Raw genomic sequence first — 25368 nt, 5'->3', positions numbered from 1 at the left:
ATTTGTGTCCATGATTTTTTGTTTTGAAAATTTTGCGCAATAAATTTTTCTTTCAACAAATTTTTCTTACCGCTACCGTTTGTCCACTGATGCTGAAATCGGTTCCCGAAATCAGCAACGTGTGCCGAGCCCTTTAGTGTAAGATTCATTTTCGGATCTACAAGAGTGCATGCCCTCTTGCTTACTTTTCATGGTATTAAACCTCCAAAATACAATAAACATCGAAATCGAAAATTTTTGAAGAAATTGGTTATGTTTCCAGATTAGGATTTCGGGTATTATTTACCAAAAATTTATGAGTGATATGGTATTTTGATTAGGTTGTCGAAGAGGTAATACAAAGTTTTATCGTTATTCAAAGTTAATGATTTCTTTTGGATACAGAAGAGTGCAAGTCTTCTGGCTGACTTTCCATGGCATTAAATTTGTAAGACAAAATAAATATCAAAATCGAAAATTATAGGAAAACATTAGGAACTGCTCTGTTTCGAAATCACGATTTGCGGTATTATTTCCCAAAAATTTATGAGCGATACGAAAATTTCGCTTAAGTTTTCGAAGAGATAATATGACGCTCTATTAGTATTCAAAATTATTTTATTTCTATAAAGCTTGTGTAAACTTTTATTTTTTAGCGCAGGGTTTATTTTCAGATATAGAAGAGTACGTGTCTTCTTGCTTACTTTTCACGGCATTAAATGTCTAAAATGTAATGAAAATCGGAATAAAAACAATTAAAAAAACAATCGGAACTTCTCTGTTTAGACATCAGGGTCTGCTGTATTATTTCCCAGAATTTTATGAAAGATAAAAAATTTTGCTTAGGTTTTCGAAGAGATAATATGAAGTTTTATCAGTATTCAAAATATTCGACTTCTACAAAGTTTAGCTTATAAAATGGGAAATATTACTTGGGTAAAATGTTGGAAATTTGCATGGTAAAAACTTCAAAATAGAAAGTCACGGAACGAATTTCATTTTTGAAAACCGATAACAACTCCGGTTCTTAGAAGATCAAGATCTATTTATCCTTGTTCAAAAACATCAATCTTTTTCTAGAAAAATATTTTCTCTAAGATATCAAAAAATTTGATGCGTCATAACAACTTTGGAAAGAATTTCTAAATGAACGAAGCGATGTCTTCTATAATAAAGTTCAAACCATCATGCGTAAAGCCCAAAAAATCAGAATTTTGGCATTCGAGATCAACTTTTCTAGAATTATTTCGAAGAAATCTAGAAGAGATACATAATTTTGTTCTACAGTTCCCAGAAAGATGATTTAATGTTCTGCAGGAGTTCTGAAAAAGTCTATCCAGCTAGGATAGTATTGTCTTGACATCATGTAGAACATGAGAAAAAAACAGAATCTGTTATTTTTCTTGAAAACTGCTAAAAATTTTGAGAAATTAGTTAGAACTTTTCTACCCTATTTCACGATCCCCAACCAAGAAATACTTTGAGTTTGTATCTCTTACCACTTCCGGGCTACAGATTGCTGGTCAGGAGAAACGGCTGCTTGGGATGCTTTCGTATCAAAAGCTGTGAAAGCAGTATTTTTGTTCCGCAACAGAGCGATATATGTCGCGGTACATGCTATACATAAATACGCTGCAGTGGTATGGTAAGAGCAAGGGATTTGGAAGATTCTTACGGATTTTGTCTGATCATCAACAGTTATCCTAAGTGATTTGATCAAATCAAACCAAAACAAAGAAGAACTGACAAGAAAACGTAAATGAAGGCATTCACACCTAGGAACAAAGGCATGATCAACGAAGGACGATTTCAAAGGTGCCTTCGCCAACAATCTGCCTCCGATATCTCTCACTTCTTTTCCGCACCGCGGACACTGGACTAGCGACTCCGTACTGCGAGGATAGGGAGCTGTTGTTAGTCCGGAGAGGCAGCCGCAGCAAATATTTCGCATTCTGGAGCAGTAAGAAGAGACCAAAAAGGTTCAAGGGCGAGCAGATGCGGTAAAACAAATGCATTATAAACGCTAGCTAAGATACGGCTGTTAAATTTTAACTTTAATTCAACTAGTAAACATCTTCCGTTAAATCAACTAGTATACATATTCCTAGATTTGTTTGACAAAAAAATCTTTCAGAAGTTGATGAGTGGCTCGAAAATTTGACCCAATCGGTACACCAAGATACGTCAGTGTGCTTTAATAGCACAATACGTCAGTTGTGCTTTAATAGCACAATACGTCAGTTGTGCTTTAATAACGTGTTCACCCAACTAAACATTTGTCGGGCAATCTGAGCGGTGATCAGGAACTCAGTCTTACTCTCATTAAATCGAAGACCAATACGTTTATACTCCCTATCGAGAATTCAAAAATTTTCGTATGCTAAAATTTTTTATTAATTATTTTTTCCTGGGAAATAATTGATTTATGCGAAAATATTGCTGCCGTTTTGTAACAGCCGTTTCATTTAATTCTACCCGAAAATATATCTAGCCCGAGGTGCACCCCCCCCAAAAAAAAATTCCCCGTGGAAAATAAGGCTTTACAAAGTTGAGTATTTTATTTGATTTTTATTTTTTTTTAATTTACGTCGGGAAATGGTCTTCTGTTAATTGTGTATTATGCGCCACTCACTCAAGTTTACGCTGTGTAAAATTCGAGAACACACCGTTTTTTGTTTTTTTTGTTAGTTTATTTGTTACTTTACAAATAAATCTGCGCTATAGATGTGCATATTAGGGGGGGGGGTGTGTAAGCATAACTTGTCTGCATGCAAAATGTGTTTGGTACAATTATTCTGCATATTAGCTAGATAGACAAATAAGTGTATTTTAAAGCCAAATATACGGCCATGAACACAGTAAAATAACATAAATGAATATAGTGAATGGGGAGGGGAGTTTCACCCCCCAAAAGTGCCCTCCCCCACGAAAAATACCCCCCCCCTCCTTCGGAAAGTAACCCACACGGAAAATACCCCCTCCTTGGAAAATACCCTCGTGGAAAATAAGGTTTCTAAATTTGAAACTTTTATTTGAGTTTTTTTTTTATAGTTTTAGTCAGTTTTTCTTTATAGTTGAAGTCAGAAAATAATTCTTTCTAGCTTTATTTGTTGAAGTAAAAAAAGTGGAGCTATATTTCATAGCTCCATCGGGAATCGCAGCCCTTCCCCCGGGACCTGTCATGGCCTCGTTAAGTCAAAAATGAGTAGAAATAAATTCAAATAATTTTCCATGCGTAAAACTACCACAAATAACCATAAATAAGTGAATTGAACCCAAAACGAACAGAAATAACAATAAATAAACTATTCAAATCCAAATAGCAACAATTAGCATGAGTAGGGCTGACAACCCCCACACCTCCTCAAGACCAGAAAGTAATTTGCACTTTACTGAAAACAAAATACATTTTAAATGTTTTCATTTTCTTGACTTCAACAAATAAAGAAGTATTAAGACTATAAGGAATAGATGTCAGAATATGTATATCCAACTGAGAATACAAGTTTTTTTAAGTAAATTGAAAGTTATATTCTGGTCTGAATAAAACATGGTGTTTTCAGCCTTACTCCTTTTACTTCTTGCTCGTTTTGAGTTTGACTAGGCTATCTATTCTAATTTCTGTTAGTTTTGGGTTTCATTTATTTGTTAATGGTGATTTGTGGTAGTTCTACACTTGGAAAATAAGAAAAACAGACTCGTAGAATTTGACAACAGTTTTGTCCGTATAAACTTAAACAATTTAGAATGTGTTGGTTCCCAAAGCCAACTATCTTTTCAAAGGATAGCTAAACCTTCTTAAACTTTTTGGTGCCACATGTTTTAGCTTAATATTGACGATTGTTTGCCTAAATTGTTTTTCTTCTTCATTTTTTTTTAATTTGGCACCCACCACTGGCAAAAATTGTAGAAAATCATATGGAAGCCTTTTCAACAAAGATGGATTTGTGTTTTTTTTTCTTTAAGTTTTTAAGACACTTCTGGTGTGTATATTCCTCTTTTTCCCATTCATTTGCCCTTTTCAACAAAACTATAAAAAACTTAAATAAAAGTTTCAAATTTAGAAACCTTATTTTCCACAGGGGGGGAGGGTATTTTCCAAGGAGGGAGTATTTTCGCTGGGTTTACTTTCCGAGGAGGGGGGGGTATTTTTCGTGGGGGAGGGCATTTTTGGGGGGTTAAACCCCCCCCCCCCCATTTACTATATTCATTTTTTTACTGTGTTCATGGCCGTACATTTGGCTTTAAAATACACTTATTTGTCTATCTATCTAATATGCAGAATAATTGCACCAAGCACATTTTGCATGCAGACCCGTTATGCTTACCCCCCCCCCCTAATGTGCAAATATATAGCGCAAATTTATTTCTAAAGTAACGGAGAAACTAACAAAAAAAACATTGTGTTCTCGAATTTTACACAGCGTAAACTTGAGTGAGAGGCGCATAATACACAAGTAACAAAATTCCATCCCCTATGGAAATTAAAAAAATAAAACTCAAATAAAATTCTCACATTTGGAAAGTCTTATTTTCCACGTTTTTTTTTGGAGGGGGGGGGGTATTTTCCGCGGGAGGGGGATATTTTTACGGGGAGGGGAGGGGGATTTCCCACGGAAGGGGGGTTATTTTCCGGGGGTATTTTCCAGGGGGGTATTCACCTAGAACGATCTCCCGAGAATGCAAACTAGAACTCATAGAATAAATGTTAGAGGTCTATTAAGCATAGCCCAACTGGCTGTTCCTGTTGTTTCTTACTCAACTAGATAAGGGTTGACATCCACTAAGATTCCAAAAATGTTATGGAGCCTAAACCAATCCCCATCCCTGGGATCCACATGTGAAACAAAACTTCATTATATGAGAAGGTCTTCGAAGTCTTAAACCTGGCCCTCACTATGACTACCACGAGTGAATCAAATTTTACCATTGAGAAACCAATATTTTGGGTAATAACATGATCTTCCAAATCTGGTAGATTTTAATTCTTTAACTAGTCGGACAAAAAAAAATTACTAAGAAAAACCGTTCGGACGGTTTCTAATAGACCCCAAACCTAAAATCGATCGTTCAGGGGCGGAAGGGGTTCTCCCTGGATCCATGCCTTGGCTACCCTGAAATTTCATTAACTGAGGAGCTTTGCAAAGTCTTAATCTAGCCCTGACTATTACTGTATAAGTAGACCAAATTTGTCCGCGAATTACCAGAGATCAGACTCAATCACATTTTTTCCGAATCTCGGTGGAAACAATTAGTTGGGTAGCGTCTAGTAGACCCCCAACTTGTTAGGAGTCTGTTAAACAGGTTTACTAATTGAGTCAGATTAAACTACTGAAATATCAGTCTAGCTGGCCTGTCAGGGGGGGGGGGTCACCCCTCTGATTCATATCTCCCCCAACGTTTCATCAGCTGAAGTCCCCTGTAAGGTGGTAATCTGGCCCTGACTGTTGTGGATAGATCAGATTTCCCCATGAAAAACCGAGGGTTTTTGCTCGAGGACGTTTCTACTCGACTCTTGGCGTATCAAACTAATCAAGCAAAAAATAAAAGAACTACTGGTTGACTAACATCAAAAACAAGAAGAACGACAGGGAAATCTTTTCACGAGACAGTGAAGATAACTTGAATGAATATTTCGGCCCTATGTCCAAGGGCCGTCCTCAGCAAGACAAAAATATATAAAAGAAAGAAAACTCACGACAACATGCGACAGATAAAACTAAAGGTAAAGTTTTACAAAAGAGCCTTGGCATCCCTACTCCAGCGAAGTTCAACCAGAACTGATAAATAAAATGAGGTAAAACAAGGATTCATTGAAATGAAAGAAAAATAATTAAAAAAACGTTCTTATTGCTAACGCTGCCTTTTTGGCAGCTAATCTCAAAGGTCTTTTTGTGACCGGTTCCGTGATAATATCTACTTGTTTTTTTAAATATTTTGTCAGGTTATTTTTTATTAAATTTATGTATAGAGCGTTTAGTGAATATTTCCCCAAGTCCCTATTTAAGGAAATATTATTATTAATATTAATTCTGATTTCAATTGCTTCTCAAACTACCCGTTTTATGCCTAGGTCATTGCTAATAAGGACAGATTCTTCAAAAAGTATCTTGTGGCTAGGATTTTCCAAAACATGGCTGCCTAAGGCAGAATCAAAAGAAACAGTAGCACTATTAGAATTTAGAGCTTTGGTAATATCATCGTCATGCCGTTGTAGGGGTTTCTCTAAATTATGGTGAGTTTTACCTACATAGTATTTGCCACAATCGCATGGTATTTGATAGACCCCTTTTTGGCGAGTAACTGGGTTTTATCTTTACCAAAAGGTAGGAAATTTATGATTTTGAAATGATTGGTAAATACTACATACAGATTATTTTGTGTGCAAACTTTTTTTAAGATTCGTAAAGATTTTTGGGATGCAATTTATTGGTTGACTGATGCCCAATAGACTCCTCAATAACTCATTAGCTGAGGGGCCGCTGTCAGGTCTCAACTTGGCCCTAACCATGACTTCTACGAGTGGATAGCAAATACGGGAGTCATAAGATAAAAGATTGGACAGCAAAAAATGAAAAAAGAAGCATCTTATTTTGGTTCTTACTAATAAGCAAAGCAGGTGGGGAGGAAGGAGGAGGAGTGTTTTGAAATTTTGCCTGAATAGTATTAACATCTGCCGCCAGGGTTAGTAATGCATGTGGAGTGGAGTAATCCAGCTGTCAGCTGCAATAAATACACCTGAGGTTCCTTCAGACTTTGAGAAGTTTTTGAAGAATTTAAATTGTTTAGATAAAACAACTGTAATCTATCTGACCCTACCTAAGAATATTGGGTACTGATGCATTATACCTAACACACAAAAAGGTCAAGTTTGACTAATGCAAGTGAAATAAAATAGAATGAACATATAATAGTTTAGAAACAAATTTGGACTATATATTTGCACATTAGGGGGGTGGGATAAAGCATAGCATATATTAAATACGTAACTTTAGACAGCAAATACCCGTTTTACGGGTTTCCATGTCTGGTTTCCTTGGACAGTATATAGCACTGTGATAGGTATAATGCACCAGTACCGAATATTGACTATTGAACTTATTCAGAAAAATTCTATTTTACCGCACAAGAAGCTCTTACGAAGGTTGCAGAGGGTTCCGGTTGCCCCCCCCCCGGCCGAGTATTAAAAATACCTATTTAATGCTTCAATAATATTAGATTTTGTTAGTGATTTTTTCTCCAACTGCACCCTTCTGAGAGATTTGGTGCCACTATCTACAAAGATTGGTAAACGAAGGTAGCATACCCCACTTAAAATTTAGGCTACTATGAAATCGATAAAACTCTCTTCCCCACCCTTAAACGGACTGCAGAATAACCAAAAGCGGGGTTATAAATTATAACTCACTTTTATTCACCAGATTAAAACTTGTCCAAAACTTAAACTTAATTAAGAGCTCATTGTGTACTAACTACAAAACTTGTAAACACAAAATAAGTAAAATCGCCTCTTTCGCAGGTCAGGGGCAGACCAACCAATCAGAGAAAAGGAGAAATGAATGGGCAAATTTTTTTTGATTTCATTACTAATTTGCTAGGTTTGAGCATTCACGCTCTGGCATCCTGAACAATTTAATACAAACCAAGTTATTTTTACCATTAGATTAAGAAAAAAAATCTTTGCCATTAAAAAGTGCAGGTGAAAGCAATTTCCGTACAGGAGAAAAAAGGACATTTATCTAACGGAAAATGTCTAACAGATAATAGATAATAATCCAAAGGTCGAATCACTGTGCGTCTGGTTTAACCACCACCCCACAGCCTCCAGGGCAAGGGCCGTAAGTTAGGCAAGTTGCTCATTTTTGACATATATAAGGTTTTTATGGAAGGGGTGGTCGTATAAATTTCGAAGTGGGCTCATTCAATTGTAAATAAGAAGTTCTAGTGTCCTTTTTAAGAGTCAAAAGTGATCGGAGGGCCAACCCCTCTTCCCTTCTCTCTCTTTTCCCCAAATAGATCTGATCGAAATTTTGAAGTAGCCATTTTGTTAAAATAGTCTAAACGGAAAATTACTATGCCTCCAGGGTTGACTAAACCCCCTAGCCCCTGGGGCTATTATTGTACGTTATTTAAGTTACCCACTGTATATGTTCAAATATATATTCTATTTTCATATTATTCAAAGAAGTCCAAAATTCAAATAACTTTGCTTCAAGGAATGACACCCCCCCCCAAGTCCGGGGGCCGGTATGGTATTTTATGTTAAATTGCCCCTTGTTTTTATATAAGGTTGATTTTTGGGAAATGGGGCAAGATTGATACTGAGTTTTGAAAAAGGCTAAGGATTTAAAGGTAGAACCTTTATAAAATGTTGAGGGGATACCAAACAAAATCAAAACACTATTTGAAGGAGAGCTGTCAAAAAGGTACACTAGCAAAATCTAAAGAATGTCTAAGGGTACTAAGTTGGAACTTTAAAACCATATTGAGGGGGAAGTCAAACAGTTCCTGGTAACAAACTGTAAGTAAGGACCGACCCGGATCAATGATAACCAAAACTCTAGAAAACGGGATTTTGATACCAATAGATACATCAAAAGAATCAGATTTTACTGCTGATTTCAAATATATAAGTTAAATCAAGTTTAGTCCGACCAATCAAAACTACGCGTCTGAGAAAATTAGGCTGATTTTCGAAAAAAGGGGGAAAGACCCTCTAAAAGCTATAGAACCTTAATGAAAACCACACCATCATATTCAGCGTATCAGAGAACCCTACTGTAGAGGTTTCAGGCTCCTATCTACAAAAATGTGGAATTTTGTATTTTTTGCCAGAAGAAAGATCACGGATACGTGTTTTTTTTTTGTTTTTTTTTTAAGGGGTGATCGTATCGACCCCGTGGTCCTGTAACAAACTGTAAGTAACGAACGAACTGTAACTGTAACGAACTGTAAGTAAGGAGCGACCCGGCTCAATAGTAACCGAAACTCTAAAAACCGGAATTTTGATACCCATAGATACATCAATAGAATCAAATTTTATGCTGATTTCAAATATATAAGTTTTATTAAGTTTAATTTTACCCATCAAAAGTTACGAGCCTCAGAAAATTTGCCTTATTTTCGAAAAAAGGGGGAAAACCCCAAAAAAGTCATAGAACTTTTATGAAAATCACACCATCGGATTCAGCGTATCAGAAAACCCTGCTGCGAAAGTTTCAAGCTCCTATATGCAAAAATGTGGAATTTTGTATTTTTTGTCAGAGGAAAGATCACGGATGCGTGTTTATTTGCTTTGTTGTTCGTTTTTTTCCCAGGGGTGATCGTATCGATCCAGTTGTCCTATAATATTGTTAGAGGGCTCATTTGAACGAAAATTAAAAGTTCTAGTGCCCTTTTTAAGTGACCAAAAAAATTGGAGGACAACTTGGCCCCCTCCCAAGCTCATGTTTATCCCAAAGTCACCCAATCAAAATTTTGAGATATCCATTTTGTTCAGCATAGTCGAAAATCTAATGAATATGCAAATTTCATTTTAATTGTTCATGTACAAACAGAAATTATTCCGTATATGAAAGGGGCTGTCCCCTCCTCAATACCTCGCTCTTTACGCAAAAGTTTGAATATGTCACACAAAATTATTTTTTAAAACAATAAAAAACTTTAGCGTAAAGAGCGAGGGGTAGAGGAGGGGACAGCCCGTTTCATATATGGAATAATTTCTGTTCGTTTTAAGTTTTAATGTCGCTCCTTACTTTCAGTTAAAAAAAACTTGTTTTTTTAATAAAAATAAGGAATGGACAGCCCGGAGGGAAAATTGCAAAACTATCCCATTTGTCCATTCTTAACATGCAGGATTTATCATTGGGAAACACAAGCTGAATGAGCTTGGTCACTGCTAGGGCATTAACACACTACTATTCCTCCTCCCCCCCCCCTAAGCAGCACTAATAATATCATATAAGTAGGAACCTCTTAGGAGGTACGGGGCGAACATAATTTATGCAAGTGTTTATGATTTTTGTTACTGAGAATGAAAAACAGGATTTTTCTAACTTTGATGTATTTTCATGGTTTATTGATTCTAAAGGGTCAATGACACCTCTTTCAAGGTCGATTTATTTGTTGTTTCCAAGTGTATCGTCTCCGGGACAAAGTTTGCACATGCGCATTAACGGGAGAGATGTATTGATCTAGGACAAGAGGGGGAAGTGGATTTCAGAGAACTTGATTTACATAAACGAAGAGGAACTAGATTTCTGAAAAATTGATTTACATAATCGAGGGGAATTATTGATTCACGAAAGGGGAATTAATTTGTCGTTTCTAAGGGAAATTATTGATCCAAGGAAAGGAAATTTATTTGTTGTTTCTAAGGGGAAATTATTGATCCATGAAAGGTGAATTTATTTGTTGTTTCTAAGGAAAATTATTGATCCAAGAAAGGAGAATTTATTTGTTGTTTCTAAGGGGACTTATTTATTCACGAAAGGGGAATTAGAAATGACATCACTTGTTTCCTACGAATTATATGGGACTATAGAGATAAATTCAGTATTCTATTTTTAAAATATTGCTTGTCAGGTCATTAGACTTAGCGATAAAATTAATGTTCTATCGAAGCCATAATAGTGTAGCTAGGAGCACCCTGGAGATGAAGAGATTAACATGGGAAAGGGTTTCCTAGGAATTTCAATTGTGAAAGCGCAGGGATGCCAAAACAAAAGGAAGACGCAGAAATTACGTTTAGGGATTATTTGGGCGAAACAGTTTGAGATATTTTAGAAGATGATTTGGGTGATTTGGGTGAAACAATTTGAGACTTTTTAGAAGATGATTTAGAAGATGATTTGGGGTGAAACTCCGTGGTCGTTATAATACGCAAGTTCCATTTGAACAGTGTTGTGAGGTTCCCTACCCCAACCCCATCCCCAAAGGGTCCCAACCCCTCCCCCCAACAAAAATGGGCCCCCAAATGCCCCCGGGCCCCCAAAGAGGCCCCTGCCCCCAGGGCCCCCGAACTTTTTTGCCCCCCCCCCCCCATTTTTTTAATACTTTTTTATTTGCGCATTTGAGACACAGAAGGGCCCCATCCCCTAACTTTTGGCTCCCCATCCCACCATTAGTTTTTTGTTGTGGTTTACCTTGTCACAGTTACATTCTCTTGATTTTTCAAAGTTCATTTAGATTTCCTTCGTTGAAATGCGAGAGTTGGAATATTTCAGTAGTTTTTTGTCGTGGTTTACCTTGTCACAGCTACATTCTTTTGATTTTTCAAAGTTCATTTTGGATTTCTTTCGTTGAAAAGCAAGAGTTGGAATATTTTACTAGTGTTTTCTATTGGTTTACCTTGTGACAGTTACATTCTCTTGATGTTTCAGCTTATTCTGTATTTATTTAATTGAAATGCTAGAGTTGGAATATTTCAGTAGTGTTTTGTCGTGCTTTACCTTGTCACAATTACATTCTCTTGATTTTTCAGTTCATTTTGGATTTCTTTCGTTGAAATGCAAGAGTTGGTATATTTCAGTAGTGTTTTGTTGTGATTTACCGTGTCACAGTTACATTCTCTTGATTTTTCAATGTTTATTTTGGATTTCTTTCGTTGAAATGCAAGTTGAAGTATTTCAGTATTGTTTTTTAATGGTTTACCTTGTCACAGTTACATTCTCTTGATTTTTAAAAGTTCATTTGAATTTCTTTCGTTGAAATGCAAGAGTTGGAATATTTCAGTAATGTCTTGTTGTGCTTTACCTTGTCACAGTTACATTATATTGATTTTTAAAAGTTCATTTTGAATTTATTTCTTTGAAATGCAAGAGTTGGAATATTTCAGTAGAGTTTTGTCGTGGTTTAGCTTGTCATACTTATATTCTCTTTATTTTAAAAGTTCATTTTGAATTTATTTCGTTTAAATGAAAGAGTTGGAATATTTCAGTAGTGTTTTGTCGTGGTTTACTCTGTCATAGTTACATTCTCTTGATTTTCAAAGATCATTTTTGATTTCTATCAATAAAACGTAACGGTTGTAATATTTCAGTAGTGTTTTTTCGTGCCTTACCTTATCACGGTTAAATTCTCTTAATTTTTCAATGATCGTTTTCAATTTCATTCCTTGATAAGCAGGAGTCGAATTATTTAAGTTATGTTTTGTCATAGTTTACCTTTTCGCAGATGTATTCTCTTGTTTTTTCAAAGTTCACTTCGAATTTCTTTCATTGAAATGCATGAGTTGGAACATTTCAGTAGTGTATTGTTGTGGTTTACCTTGTCACACTTAAATTCTCTTAATTTTTCAAAGTTTATTTTTAATTTCTTTTGTTGAATTGAGACAGCTGGAATCTCTTATTAGTGTTTTGTCGTGGTTTAACTTGTCATAATTACATTCTCTCGATTTTACAAAATTCATTTGAATTTCTTTCGTTGAAATGCAAGAGTTAGAATGTTTCAGTAGTGTTATGTCGTGATTTACCTTCTCACACTTACATTCTCTTAAATTTTCAAAGTTAATTTCGGATTTCTATCCTAGAAATGCAAGGTTTAGAATATTTCAGTAGTGTTTTGTCTTGGTTTCCATTGAAATAGTTACATTCTCTAGATTTTTCGAAGTTTATTTTGGATTTCTCTCGTTGAAATGAAAGAGTTGAAATATTTCGCTAATGTATTGTCGGAGTTTATCGTGTCTCAATTACATTCTCTTGTTTTTCAATGCACATTTTGGATTTCCTTTCTTGAAATGCAAGATTTGGAATATTTCAGTAGTGCTTTGTTGTGGTTTACTGCGTCACAGTGATATTTTCTAGATTTTTCAAATTTCAATTTGGATTTATTTTGTTGAAAGGCAATTTGGAATATATAAGTAGTGTTTTGTATTGGTTTACATTTTAACAGTTATATTCTCTTAATTTTTCAAAGTTCATTTTGGATTTCTTTCGTCGAAATGCAAGAGTTGGAATATTTCAGTAATGTTTTGTCGTGATTTACCGTGTCACAGTTACATTCTCTTGATTTTTTCAAAGTTCATTTTGGATTTCTTTCCTTGAAATGCAAGAGTTGGAATATTTCAGTAGTGCTTTGTCGTGGTTTACCGTATCACAGTTGCATTCTCTTGATTTTTCAAAGTTCATTTTGAATTTGTTTCATTGAAATGCAAGAGTTGGAATATTTCAGTAGTGTTTTGTTGTGGTTTACCTGGTCAAACTTACATTCTCATGATATTTCAAAGTTAATTTTGAATTTGTTTCGTTGAAATGCAAGAGTTGGAATATTTCAGTAGTGTTTTGGCGTAGTTTAACATGTCACAGCTACCGTCTCTTGATTATTCAAAGTTTATTTTTGTTTTATTTCTTTGAAATGAAAAATTTGGAATAATTAAGTATAGTTTTGTTGTTGTTTATCATGTCAAACTTACATTTTTTTGAAACTTCAAAGACCATTTTTGAAATTCTTTCATTGAGATTCAAGAGTTGGAGTATTTAAATAGTGTTTATCCGTTGTGTACCTTGTCAGAGTTACATTTTATTGATATTTCAAAGTTCATTTTGGATCTATTTTGTCTAATTTAAATAGTATGAATATTTAAGTAGTGTTTTGTCGTGCTGTACCTTGTCCCACCTAAATTCTCCTGATTTTTCAAAGTTCATTTTGTATTTCTTTGTCCGATCTTCAAGAGTGGAATATTTCAGTTGGGTTTTGTCGTGGTTTACAGTGTCAGAGTTACATTCTATAGATTTTTAAAAGTTTAATATTAATTTCATTCGTTTAAAGTAACGTTTAAATATATAAGTAGTTTTTTGTCATGGTTTAACTTGTCAATGTTAATGTCTCTTTATATTTCATATTTAATTTTTATTTATTTCACGGAAATTAAATACTTGGAATATTTAAGTTGTGTTTTGTCGTGTTTTACCGTGTCACATTTAAATTATCTTGGTTTTTAAAAGTTAATATTGTTTTTATTTCAATGAAACTCAAGAGTTGGAATATTTCAGTAGTGTTGTGTAGGGTTTTAACGGTTCACTATTAAATTCTATGATTTTAAAAGTTCATTTTGTATATCTTTATATAAAATTCAAGAGTTGGAAGATCTAAGTAGTGTTTTGTGATGCTTTACACTGTCCTAGTTAGATTCTCTTATATTTTCAAAGTTCATTTTGAATTTAATTCGTGAAATGCAAGAGGTGGAATATTTCAGTAGTGTTTTTTTGTTCTTTACATTGTCACAGTTACATTCTCTTGATTTTTGAAAGTTCCTATTTTATTTCTTTAGATTAAATAAAATAGTTTTAATATTTCACTAGTGTTTTGTAGTGGTTTACCTTGTCAAAGTTACATTCTCTTGATTTTTCAAAGTTTATTTGAATTTATTTTGTTGAAATGCAAGAGTTGAAATATTTAAGTAGTGTTTTGTCGTGTTTTAAAGTGTCACAGTTACGTTCTCTTTATTTTTAAAAGTTAATTTTGGATTTCTTGCTTTGAAATACAAGAGTTGGAATATTTCAGTATTGTTTTCTCTCTGTTTACCTTGAGACATTTACATTATATGGATTTTTAAAATTTCATTTGAATTTATTTATTTTTAAAACAAGATTTGAAATATTTAAGTAGTGGTTAGTCGTGTTTTACCGTGTCACAGTTACGTTCTCTTTATTTTTCAAAGTTCATTTTTTATTTATTTCTTTGAAATACAAGAGTTTGAATATTTCAGTAGTGTTTTGTCGTGGTTTAACTTGTCACATTTACATTCTCTTGATTTTTAAAATTTCATTTTTTATTTCTTTAATTGATAATAAAGAGTTGGATTATTTCAGCAGAATTTTGTCGTGGTTTACATTTTCATAATTACATTCTCTTATTTTAATAGTTAAAATTGAATTTCAAGCGTTGAAATGAAAGAGTTGGAATATCTCAGAAGAGTTTTGTTGTGGTTTCCCATGTCACATTCAGTTCCTCCTTAATTTTCAAAAGTTCATTTTGAATTTTATTAATTGGAATGCAAAATTTGGATTATTTCACTAGTTTTGTCGTGGTTTACAATGTCAAAGTAAAATTCTCTGGATTTTTTAATTACCATTGTGTATTCCTTTCGTTGAAATCCAAGGTTTGGAATATTTCAATAGTGTTTTGTCGTGGTTTACCTTGTCACAGTTACATTCTGTTGATTTTTGATATCTAAGTTTGTATTTATTTAGTGGAAATGATAGATTTGGAATATTTTATTAGCTTTTTGTAGTGGTTTACATTCTCACACTTACATTCTCTTTATTTTACATGATCCTTTATTATTTCTTTCGTTTAATTTACAGTTTTGGAATATTTAAGTTGGGGTTTATTGTGTGTTAATTTGTCACAGTTACATTCTATAGATTTTTAAATTTTTCATTTTAATTTCATTCGTTTATAGGAAAGCTAGAATATATAAGTAGTGTTTTGTCTTGGTTTTCCTTGTCATAGATACATTCTTTTTATTTTTCAAATTTCATTTGTATATCTTTCTTTGAAATGCAAGAGTTGGAATATTTAAGCAGTGTTTTGTCGTGTTTTAACGTGTCACAGTTACATTTTCTTGATTTTTTAAATTTAAGTTTGTATTTATTTCGTTGAAGTGCAAGAGTTGGAATATTTCAGTAGTGCTTTGTAGTGTTATAACGTGTCACAGGTTCATTCTCATCATTTTTCAAAGTTCATTTTGAATTTCTTTAGTTGAAATGCAAGAGTTGGAATATTTCAGTAGTGTTTTGTCGTGGTTTACCTGGTCACACTTACATTCTTGCAAGAGTTGGAATATTTCAATAGTGTTTTGTCGTGGTTTACCTTGTCAAACTTACATTCTCTTGATTCTTCAAAGATCATATTGGATTTCTTTCTTTGAAATACAAGAGTTTGAATATTTCAATAGTGTTTTGTCGTGGTTTACCTTGTCACTAGTTACATTCTCCTGATTTTTCAAAGTTCATTTGGATTTCTTTCGCTGAAATGCAAGAGTTGGAATATTTCAGCAGTTTTGTAGTGGTTTAACATATGACAGTAACATTCTCTTGATTTTTCAAAGTTCATTTTGAATTTCTTTCATTGAAATTCAAGAGTTGGAAAATTTAAGTAGTGTTTTGTTGTGGGTGACCTAGTCACTGTTACATTCTATATATTTTTAAAAGTTCATTTTTTATTTCTTTCGTTGAAATTCAATAGTTGGAATACTTCAATAGTGTTTTTTCATAGTTTTACTTTTCACAGTCACAGTCTCTTTATTTTTATAAGTTAATGTTTGGATTTCTTTCGTTGAAATGCAAGAGTTGGAATATTTCACTAGTGTTTTGTATCTGGGTTGGTTTTTTGCAAGGCCAAGAATTTGTTTTTGTCGGTTTGAATGTCTAAAGTGCATGTATTTCTCTGTTTCTATGTCTGAATCTATGTGTTTACATGTCTGGATTGCTGTTTGGTTAGGTTAGCTAAGTTTGGTTAGTTGAGATATTAAACATTTCTCCATTTTTATGTTTGGTTAGGTGAGCTTATCATCAGCACAAAGGATAAGCTAACCTAACCTAACTTAAACAAGGATAATTTTTCCATATTCAAACTCTTTAATTTAAATTAAAGAAATTAAAAATGAAGTTTGAAAAATCATTAGAATGAAAGTGTGACAAGGTAAACAACGACAAAACACAACTGAAATATTCCAACTCGTGCATTTCAAAGAATGAAATACAAAATGAACTTTGAAAAATAAAGAGAATGTAAATGTGACACTTTAAATCACAACAAAACTCTACCGAAATATTAAAACTCTTGTAGTTTAAAGAAAGAAATACAAAATGAACTTTTTACAATCAAGAGAATGTAAGATTGACAAGGTAAACAACGACAAATTCTTAAATATTTCAACTTTTGCATTTCAACAAAAGAAATCCAAAATGAACTTCTAAAAATCAAGAGACTGTAACTGTGACAAGGTAAACCACAACAAAACACTACTGAAATATTCCAACTCTTGCATTTCAATGAAAGAAATCCAAAATGAACTTTGAAAAATCGAGAGAATGTAATGGTGAGATGGTAAACCACGACGTAACACTACTGAAATATTCCAACTCTTTAATTTTAAAGAAAGAAATTCAAAATGAACTTTGAAAAATCACGAGAATGTAACTGTGACAAGGTAAACCACAACAAAACACTACTGAAATATTCCAACTCTTCATTTCAACGAAAGAAACCCAAAACGAACTTTGAAACATCAAGAGAATGTAACTTTGACAAGGTAAACCATGCTAAAACACTACTGAAATATTCCAACTCTTGCTTTTCAACTAAATAAATCAAAATTAACTTTGAAAAACCAAGAGAATGTAAATGTGACAAGTTAAACCACAACACACCACGAAGGGGGGGAGGGGGACCAAAGCGTGGGGGGGATGGGGAGCCGAACGTTGGGGGGAGGGGGCTCGGCTGTGTCTCAAATGCGCACATAAAAAAGTATTTAAAAAATGGGGGGCAAAAAAGGTGGGGGCCCTGGGGGTGCCGGAGGGCTCTCTGGGGACCCCAGGGGGCCTGGGGGGGCCCGGGGCATTTGGAGGTCCGGGGGATATTTGGAGGTCCAGGGGGCATTTGGGCGCGCCGGGGGCATTTGCGGGGCCTTGGGGGGCCGGGGGGGCCCATTGGGGTTTGGGTTGGGGCCCTTTGGGGTTGGGGTAGGGGACCTCACAACACTGTTCAAATGGAAATTGCGTATTATAACAACCACGGATTTTCACCCCAAATCATCTTCTAAAATCATCTTCTAAAAAGTCTCAAACTGTTTCGCCCAAATCATCTTCTAAAATTTCTCAAACTGTTTCGCCCAAATAATCCCCAAACCTAATTTCTGCGTGTTCCTTTTGTTTTGGTATCCCTGCGCTGTCACATTTGAAATTCCTAGGAAACCCTTTCCCGCGTTAATCTTCTTCTCTAAGGTGTTCCTAGCTACACTTATGGCTTCGATAGAATATTAATTTTATCGCTAAGTCTAATGATCTAAGAAGCCATATTTAAAAAATTGAATATTAATTTATGTCTTTAGAGTCCCGTATAACTCCTAGGAAAAAAGTGCTGTCGTGTCTAAATCACCTTTCTTGAATCAATAATTCACCATATATAAAATAAAAAAAATCATCTTTCAATGATCAAAAAATACCCATAGAAAAAACAAAAAAATTACCCTTTATTTGATCAATAATTCGCCTTAGAAACAACAAATTAATTCCCCTTTCGTGAATCAATAATTCCCCTCGATTATGTAAATCAATTTCTTAGAAATCGAGTTCCCCTTCGATTATGTAAATCAAGTTCTCAGAAATCCATTTCCCCCTCTTGTCCTAGATCAATACATCTCTCCCCCCTTACTGCGCAGGGGCCAACTTCGTCCCAGAGACAATACACTTGGAAACAACAAATAAATCGACCTTGAAAGAGGTGTCATTGACCCGTTAGAATCAATAAACCATGAAAATACATCAAAGTGAGCAAAATCCTGTTTTTCTTTCTCAGTGACAAAAACCATAAAAACATGCATAAATTATGTTCGCCCCGTACCTCCTAATAGGTTCCTACTCATCTACCAAAAATATACATGGGACCCGGAAAGGATTATACGACAAGTCCGAACAGCTCATTCAATTTTCATCTGATGGGTCAATGAGGCTTAGAAAATTAGGCCAGGGACACGTTCTTCTTTCGGTCTGTTACCCCCTCCCCCCCATACCCCCAGACGTCCCCCCCGTCCTCAATAAAAAATAACTGTCTTTTGACTCGCACTGGTTCAGTTAAGGACCAAATAAAAAAAAAATAACAAAAGAATGGAGGTGCCACTCTGCAGCACCCTAACGGGCATTACCCACAAATGTCCACGGAAAAATCCTGACAGACAATTTGATTCCCGCTGAAAATTTCCCGAGGGCAATTCTACCGATTCCACCGTAACATCCTCTCCATATGTAAAACTGAGCAACCAAAGAGAAAGAAAGACACCGAAGAATAATTCGTAGATCAATTCAGAGAAATTCTTCCAAGGAAACTTCCCCCCCCACCGGAAATCCCCCCCGGAAAACTCCCCCGAAAAAATTACCGTATATTTCCCAATAACAAATACTATCTGTAAACCATGGACAAATTGCAAAAATTACAGCCCTTTCTCTAGGGATTGTGGGGGGGGGTCATTTCACCCCCAGATGCAAATTTATTGGATCTTTCAATAATGATTAAACGAATTTTTATCTAAAAATATTATTAGAATTTCATTTGTGCAAAACTATTTTCATTATTACTTAAGTTCAATGGTAAATCAATTTTATGTAAATCCATAGTCGTTATTTGAAAAAAAAATACAAATATTTGTAGATGATAGCTTTAAACCTCTACAGTAGGGTTCTATGATTTCTTTGGAGTTATGGAGAGGGCAGATGCGTCAAATGATGTACTTTAATGCTGAAATATCCCAATTCTCATCAATCCTTAAGATAAATAAAGAACTATTTCTAAGCAAGGGGCAAGGGTGGTAGAGGTAGAAAACATCTTAGCTCTCATTGAGCCTACATATAAATACCGAATTAGTTCTAAGGAAGGGGTGGAGGTAGAAATTCATATATAATCTCTGTTGATTTCCAGAAATATTTCTCGACTACAATGTTAATGTAAAAGTAAAGAATAACATTAAAACCCAAAATAAGCAGAATTTATTTCATATGGGAGGCGGGCCCCCCTTCCTCATCCCCATCCTCCACCTCATGGTCGTAGAAACTTGGGAGGATGCTCCTTCGACCGTAAATCGATAGTTCTAGTCCCCTTTTATAAGTCAGAAGTGCTTATAAACCAATCAGCCCCTGTCCTCAAACTGTTTTTGATATCTGGTCCTTTTGTAACCCCTTAGGAAATCTGATTGACCTTTTTAGGTACCTATTTTGCACTTTCTCTGTGACTGTTCAACCTTACGTGTGGGGGAATTTTCCAGGAGGGGGGGGTATTCGGAAGTTCTTCGGGAGGAATTTTCCATCGGGGGGGATCGACTCCAACAAATAATTACTTCTGGGTTACAGATGGTATCCGGTTCATTGGCTGAGATTGTTCATTGACAGGGTTCATTCAAAGTATTGAGTTCTTTAATATAGCCTAAATATAAGTTGAATTTTTAATGAAGGCGGCACAGACCTCTTCTTCTCTGCCAATTGCAAACAAAATGTTGCTAAATTTACAGTTATACACTTGCTTGGTCTATCATCCCTATATAAACGATGCAGGTATTTTTTCAAATTCCACACTGCCTTTCTATGACGAATAATTAGCCTATAAGTTTAAATAAGGATAAGTACTTTTATTAGACCGTGAAAAACATATTAAAGAGTAATATTATATATAGTAAATATTAAATAACTCAAGACTTTGAATGAATCCTCTCAGCCAATGACCCGGAAACTATCTGTGACCTGGAAGTAATGATTTTATTATGTATAAATATAGTTCGTTTTAATTGTGTTACTTTAGTTTATCTGCTGATGATAATCACTGATGTATGTGGTCGAAATATTCAGAGCTTTTTGTACCTGTTTTTCACTGAATAATATTTTCTGACTCTTCTATAGGTGGTTTTTATAATATAACAAGAATTTACATCTGGCTTATTAAAATTATTAAGAGGAACATCAAGGGGCAGTGGATATTAAGCAGGTGGCAACTGGAATGTTGACTCTTCTGGATCTTTATTCTAATATCTTATATTCTCCAAATAAATTGCCTATTTTCATTCTAATGCACAACAATTCTAATGATGTAAATTGAATATGAGTTTTTTTTTTTAACCTATGACATATTTTTCCTTGTTTCAAATTCTATATCCTTATGTATCAAAAGTTAGTAAAGGCTTGAAGCTCAAAATGCAACCTAAAAGGAACCATCTAGCCTGAAAGTAATCGAACCTCTAAAAAAAGAATTTTTTGAGGTTATTCCGAACATATAACATTTATTAAGTTTAATGTTACTCATCCAAAGCTATGAGCCTGAGAAAATTTGCCTGATTTTGGAAAAAAGGGGGAAACATCCCCACAAAGTCAAGCAATGTTAATGAAAATCACATCATCATATTCAACATAGCAGAAAACTTTACTGTAGAGGTTTCAAGCTCCTATTTACAAAAATGTGGAATCTTGTATTTTTGCCAGAAAAAAGATATATGTGACCAAAAAAGATTGGAGGGCAACTATCCTCCCCTCCTATGCTTCTTTTTCTCCAAAGATATCCAATCAAAATTTTGAGATAACAATTTGGTTCAGCATAGTTGAAGGATCCAATAACTATGCCTCTAGGGATGACACCCCCTCCAATTTGCAATTTGTCCATTGTTTAACTATCTATAGTGTTTGTTATTGGGAAATATACAGACATTTTTCAGGGAGAGGGGAAATTCCATGGGGTGAATTTTATGTTGGGAGAAAATTTTCCAGGGGAGAATTTATGTTTCAAATTTTCCACAAAGGGGGGATTTCCGACCATGGTTTGAAAAACAATCATAAGTTAATTTAAAAAAAAATATTTTTTTCAACTCAAAGCAAGGAGTAACATTAAAACTAAAACCAACAGAAATTATCCAGGAGGCACACTTGTGCCTCTATAAAGAGGCGACCCACCACAATGTTAAGCGATTTCAGGTCCTAGAGGTTGCTGAGAGACGGAGGTAATCGCATTTTGTAGCCCAAGCTCAAACTAAGAAACTTGCAAAATTTCATCCTCCTCCGACTTTATCTTCATGGGGTAAACTGGGCCGGAAGTTTGGACCCTCCCACCACAGCCCCCCTTTAACGTTCTCCGATTGGGCTGAAATTTAGAGGTTAGGCTTTCCTAGGGCCCGGGAGCTTAACCTCGAAATTTCAGCTCAATACGATCACTCCTTCCCTGTTTTCAAAAAACCAAATATAGCCACTTAAAATTCATCATTTCTTTTTTTTTCTTAGCCACGCCTACAGGCCACATTTGGCAACGGATCCGGTTGAATGAGGACTCATTCGAAGCAGAATTCGACCTGTTAGGGCCTTTTGATATTTTCAGACCGAAAAAATTATCCCCCGAATTTACATTTACGAAAAACCTTGTTTTCCTATGTTAGCCCATGTTAATTTTTCCCACCACAACCCCCCTTTAACGTTGTCTGATCGGGCTGAAATTTAGATAATGAGCTTTCCTGGGGCCTGGGAGCTTATCCTCGAAATTTCAGCTCAATCTGATCACTTCTTCCCTGTTTTCCAAAAACCAAATATCAAGTTTTGCTTGCGTCAAAAAAATTCATCACCTCACTAAAAAACAATTTCAGTTATGTCTCTTTAGTGTAGCGGTGAGACTTCTGGCAGTCAGGCGGAAAACCCGAGTTCGATTCACTATTGGGTCAAATTTTTTATATACTGAATTTAAATTTAAAAAAAAATTCAGTTTCTTTTTTAAATTATTTGAAAAAAATTATGTTTTCTAAAGAATTAAAGAGGCTGAGTTACAAGGTCGACCCTTAAAACACCCTGTCGAGAAAGAAAAGAATAATATACAATCATCTAACAGTTAGTCAAGCAATAATAAGTAATCAAGGAGGCACACTTGTGCCTCTATAAAGAGGCGACCCACCACAATGTTAAGCGATTTCAGGTCCTAGAGGTCGCAGAGAGACGGCGGCAATCGCATTTTGTAGCCAAAGCTCAAACTAAGAAACTTGCAAAATTTCATCCTCCTCCGACTTTATCTTCATGGGGTAAACAGGGCCGGAAGTTTGGACCCTCCCACCACAGCCCCCCTTTAACGTTGTCCGATTGGGCTGAAATTTAGAGGTTAAGCTTTCCTAGGGCCCGGGAGCTTATCCTCGAAATTTCAGCTCAATCCGATCACTCCTTCCCTGTTTTCAAATTATTTGAAAAAAACTACGTTTTCTAAAGAGTTAAAGAGGCTGAGTTACAAGGTCGAACCTTAAAACGTACAGGGATTAGGAGGCACAGTTGGGGGGCTACCACCCCCAAACCCCCCGCTTTCGCAGCCTTTAAATATAAAAAAAAATTTCTTTAAACTGAAAGTAAGGAGCGACATTAAAACTTAAAAAGAACAGAAATTATTCCGTATATGAAAGAGGCTGTGCCCTCCTCAACGCCTCGCTCTTTACGCTAAAGTTTGACTTTCTCACAACTCTTTTTTTAAACAATAAAAACTTTAGCGTAAAGAGCGAGGCGTTGAGGAGGGCACAGCCTCTTTCATATACGGAATAATTTCTGTTCTTTTAAGTTTTAATGTCGCTCCTTACTTTCAGTTTAAAGAAATTTTTTTATATTTAAAGGCTGCGAAAGCGGGGTTTGGGGGTGGTAGCCCCCAACTGTGCCTCCTAATCCCTGTACGTTTTAAGGTTCGACCTTGTAACTCAGCCTCTTTAACTCTTTAGAAAACGTAGTTTTTTTCAAATAATTTCTGCACGTTTTTGTACAGTTTATTACTTATTATTGCTTGACTAACTGTAAGCTGATCGTGTCAGGAGTTAAAGTTGGGGGGCTGCCGCCCCCCGCTCTTGAACATTCTTGTGTTAAGGCTTTTAATTCCTGAATACTCAAATCACGTCGTACAGGGTGCCTCCTAATCCCTGTACGTTTTAAGGTTCGAACTTGTGACTCAGCCTCTTTAACAGCCCCCCAACTGTGCCTCCTAATCCCTGTACGTTTTAAGGGTCGACCTTGTAACTCAGCCTCTTTAACTCTTTAGAAAACGTAATTTTTTTCAAATAATTTAAAAAAGAAACTGAGTTTCTTTTCAAAGTATATAAAAAAGTTGCTCTGATGGTGAATCGAACCCGAGTTTTCCGCCTGAAAGTCTGAAGTCTTAGCCGCTGGACTATACAAACACAATAGTAATTGTTGTTTAGCAAAGAGAAGGTATTTTCGACGCAAGCAAATTCCCAAAAATCTTGATATGTGGTTTTTGGAAAACAGGGAAGGAGTGATCAGATTGAGCTGAAATTTCGACGATAAGCTCCCAGGCCCCAGGAAAGCTTATCCTCTAAATTTCAGCCCGATCAGACAACGTTAAAGGGGGGTTGTGGAGGGAAAAATTAACATGGGCTAATATAGGAAAACGAGGTTTTTCGTAAATGTAAATTCGGGGGATAATTTTTTCGGTCTGAAAATATCAAAAGGCCCTAACAGGTCGAATTCTGCTTCGAATGAGTCCTCATTCAACCGGATCCGGTGCCAACTGTGGCCTGTAGGCGTGGCTAAGAAAAAAAAAAGAGATGAATTTTAAGTGGCTATATTTGGTTTTTTGAAAACAGGGAAGGAGTGATCGGATTGAGCTGAAATTTCGAGGATAAGCTCCCGGGCCCTAGGAAAGCTTAACCTCTAAATTTCAGCCCAATCGGACAACGTTAAAGGGGGCTGTGGTGGGAGGGTCCAAACTTCCGGCCCAGTTTACCCCATGAAGATAAAGTCGGAGGAGGATGAAATTTTGCAAGTTTCTTAGTTTGAGCTTGGGCTACAAAATGCAATTACCGCCGTCTCTCTGCGACCTCTAGGACCTGAAATCGCTTAACATTGTGGTGGGTCGCCTCTTTATAGAGGCACAAGTGTGCCTCCTTGATCATTTCTTTTTTTTTTCTTAGCCACGCCTACAGGCCACAGTTGGCAACGGATCCGGTTGAATGAGGACTCATTCGAAGCAGAATTCGACCTGTTAGGGCCTTTTGATATTTTCAGACCGAAAAAATTATCCCCCGAATTTACATTTACAAGAAACCTTAGTTTTTTTCAAATAATACACATAAACAGGTTAGACATGCTTTGTTATGAAAATATCTGCGCGTCAATTTTCATAACAAAGCATGTCTAACCTGTTTATGTGTATTATTTGAAAAAAAAACTACGTTTTCTAAAGAGTTAAAGAGGCTGAGTTACAAGGTCAACCCTTAAAACGTACAGGGATTAGGAGGCACAGTTGGGGGGGCTGTTAAAGAGGCTGAGTCACAAGTTCGAACCTTAAAACGTACAGGGATTAGGAGGCACCCTGTACGACGTGATTTGAGTATTCAGGAATTAAAAGCCTTAACACAAGAATGTTCAAGAGCGGGGGTTTGGGGGCGGCAGCCCCCCAACTTTAACTCCTGACACGATCAGCTAAAAGTTAGTCAAGCAATAATAAGTAATAAACTGTACAAAAACGTGCAGAAATTATTTGAAAAAAACTACGTTTTCTAAAGAGTTAAAGAGGCTGTTACAAGGTCGAAACTTAAAACGTACAGGGATTAAGAGGCACAGTTGGGGGGCTGCCGCCCCCCCCCAAACCCCCTGCTTTTGCAGACGTTAAATAAAAAAAATAAATTTAAACTGAAAGTAAGGAGCGACCTTAAATCTTAAA

The 25368-nt window shown here is 35.5% G+C and overlaps 1 protein-coding gene across 1 annotated transcript in view; it reads right to left on the bottom strand.

Moving 5' to 3' along the window:
• LOC148939060 (putative RNA-binding protein 19) overlaps nucleotides 1–25368 on the bottom strand; it is an 89377-nt gene that overhangs the window by 63304 nt on the left and 705 nt on the right. The window lies entirely within an intron of this gene.

The sequence above is a fragment of the Artemia sp. Qi Xiang Cuo genome, unplaced genomic scaffold, assembly GCF_049724085.1.
Source record: "Artemia sp. Qi Xiang Cuo unplaced genomic scaffold, ASM4972408v1 HiC_scaffold_22, whole genome shotgun sequence".
Lineage (NCBI taxonomy): Eukaryota > Metazoa > Arthropoda > Branchiopoda > Anostraca > Artemiidae > Artemia > Artemia sp. Qi Xiang Cuo.
This window is presented reverse-complemented; position numbering and strand designations above follow the sequence as displayed.